Genomic DNA, 3,128 nt, shown 5'->3' with positions numbered 1-3,128 from the left:
AACCATTTAATTCAATTTTAATTAAAAAAAAAAAAGACTGTTTTTAAAAACAGTACTTAAAACCCACAGGTTTATCCACTAAATTGTAACACAGCAGAAACCACCAATGTCTTAATTTATTGTCTCTGGGCAGATATTTGAATTTCGTGTTGACGTGTTGTTGATTAGAAAGGGTGAGCTGGTCTTTTTTCTCAATTTGGGCTTGGCAAATCGCTCACACGAAATTGTGTGCTGCCGTGGCAAACGTAGGCAGACTCAAGTGCATCTGCTCAGCACACATTCTGGGCATTTATTTATTTTCGGTTGCACGATAACCAGTAAACTTACAACACGTCACCCTGATAATGTTGTACTTTAGCAGGTTTTTTTTTTTTTGCACTTTTTCCAAGTTAAGAGTGCTTCATCTTGCACTTCTGTATCTACGATAAAGAATGCAAGCCACAGTTAGATATTCGCTGTTTTGTTTCGATGTGAAAATAAAGTTTCAAACTGCTGCTCCTTTGAGTCTGCAGATCTGTTTAATGAAAGATTATTCTGCAATGGCAAAGTGAGTTGTGTAAAGCCCTTCTCTGTGTGAATCAGAAGTTTCATGTTACCATATAACCAACAGAGAAATATAAAAATAATTTACACATCGGGTGCCAAGGCGGGTTTAAGAATGAATTGTCATCTAGAATGGGGATAGTTGTTTTTTCTGTAAAGGGCCAGGAAGAAATCTTTTCAGTTTTGTGGGACATATAATCTCTGTTGAGATTATTCAACACCTCCTTATAGCACAAAAGCAGCCACAGATAATACGTAAAAGAACAAGCATGGCTTTGTTGTAATAAAGTTTTATTTTGTGGACTCTGAAATTTGAATTTTCATGTATTTTCACATATCATGGAATATTGCTCTTCTTCTGATTTTTCCCAGCCATTTAAAAATGCAGAAACCATTCTTAACTCATGATTTGATCTCCAGTCTATAACCCCCAGTTTAATACTGTTTTCATCAATGAGACAGCCTCATCATGGCTGGTGAAATCTGGGAGGTGGAAAGGGATGTAATTGGAAAGAGGCAGGGTGTCTCAAATCCTGGCAAGTTCAATTTCTTGACCTGGGTTGTGGTTACATGGGTGTCTTTAATTATTCATTAAACTGTACATTTACGTCTTATGATTTTTTGATGTACATGTGTAATATTTCACAATGAAAATGTTTGAAAGTAAATGACATAAATTAGCATATATAAAACATGGTTCTCACTGGTTAACTAGAAAATGTTATTAATTAGACTTTATAATATATATTAATACCATTTAATTAAAATGGCACTTTTATTTATTTGATACATTGACATTCCATGTAAAGATTTTATTAGGAAAAAAACTCCACCTCTAAAAATGTCTGGCAATGGCTGCGTAATCCACATTGTCCAGTAGAATTTTCTGCAGTGGTGGAAATGTTCTATGTCTGTGATGTCCCCATGTGGCTTATGGCTATTGTATGGGACAGTGCAATTTCAGATTTTTTTACTTCCCCCTCCCCTTCCATAATTTGATATTTATGCATGGTTGTCAGGGTTCAGATCTCAATTGCACCGTTAGGTAGCTCTGTGACCTTGAGCGACTTACTTGATCTCTCTGTGCCTTAGTTGATACATTTGTAAAATGTAAACTACCTTATAGTTTAGTTGAGAGGATGACATAAGAAGAGCTTATGTGCCTAGTATCATGCCTGGTCCATACTAAGGGACTGAAACCATTATAATTCTCAACAACTTCATCCTCAGAGCAATCCTATAAGGTTTACAGAAGCGGAAATCAAGCCTCCTGCAGCTAATAAATGGCAGAGCTGGACTCAAATCCTGGTGTATCGAAGTTCTCACGGGTCACTTTGATTCTCTAAAGAAACTGACATGGCAGTATAGCATCGAGAATGATCAGCTGCCACTACAACCCTCTGAGGGGTACAATATTATATTTATGTAAAACAGGGCAGGTTCTGAACTCTATTAGGTGTCCCCCTGTGCTCCTTCCTGAGAAAAGAAAACCCTCCATAAATACTCACTGAGTAAACAAAATTATAAATAATGATATCAGGCAGTTACCTGTGGCTTCAACCCTACAAATCGCCTGTTAGGCAGGCAACTTCCCTGTTGGCTAAAAAGTTAAGTTACGAGAAAGGAAAACAACTAAAACTTGACTCCAGTTACAAGGAAGCCTTTAAAAATGGACTCTGACAAGCTTGTTTTCCCTTGAACTTTTCCCATGGCTGGCGTTCACAGATAGCAATGACACTTGTCCTGAAAGTCATCCCAGAGTCTCCGCGCTGCATCTGCACGAACTCCCTGGTCATGGGTGGGGTTAAGATCGAGGGATAAAGGTCTCGGGGGTTTGAGATGAATGTTTATGGCTCTGTCTGTCCTTGGTGCCTTTGATCTGTTATCCTGAATGGATGGTGCAGCCCGCATTGTTTGTGGGAGTGATTGCGTTTTTTGTTTTATCAGATTCCTACACACAGAATGTAAGGGTGGAGAGATTACAGGGCGGGTGTGGAATTCGGATGGGTTGGGTTGCTTGTGTTGTGGGAATTTGTCAAGTCTGAGTTGTGCTGGTGGGGGCTGGATTCTGGGGCTGGGAGGGGGGCAGGTGTGGACCGTTGTGGGAGCCAGAGACTCGATTCTGCGACTGCAGCATGTCAACATTGCTGTCACGTAGTCTTGGCCCCCAGCCATGCGGTGCGCTTGGGCTGGGCATAGTCAGGCCTCTGTTGGGGGCCGGAGGACTAAGGAAGAGATGAAAAAGGCAGAATATCTCTCAACAAAGCATGAAACGCCCTCCGCCCCCCAGCTGCCTCAACAATGAGCTGGAGGGGTCTCGATGGGCAACTGTTGCCTGATTCAGCCCTGGGCTCTGGGCCTTGGCATATGGCATCGCCCCAGCCATGGCGCTGACCCTCCTTGCCCTGGCCACCAGCGTCTGGCTTGCCTGGATCCCCACTGCACAGAGGCCTGTCATGGCAACAGCTGGGGGCTGGAGGGGAGATGCGGCCCCAGCCCTGCCTGACGGGCAGAGATGGATGGGTTGCAGGCGATGTGCCAGAGGGCCCCTTCTCTTCTCCCTTGGGTCTGCAAAAGCCGAGGTC

Source organism: Pteropus alecto, unplaced genomic scaffold (assembly GCF_000325575.1).
Source record: "Pteropus alecto unplaced genomic scaffold, ASM32557v1 scaffold134, whole genome shotgun sequence".
Lineage (NCBI taxonomy): Eukaryota > Metazoa > Chordata > Mammalia > Chiroptera > Pteropodidae > Pteropus > Pteropus alecto.
This window is presented reverse-complemented; position numbering follows the sequence as displayed.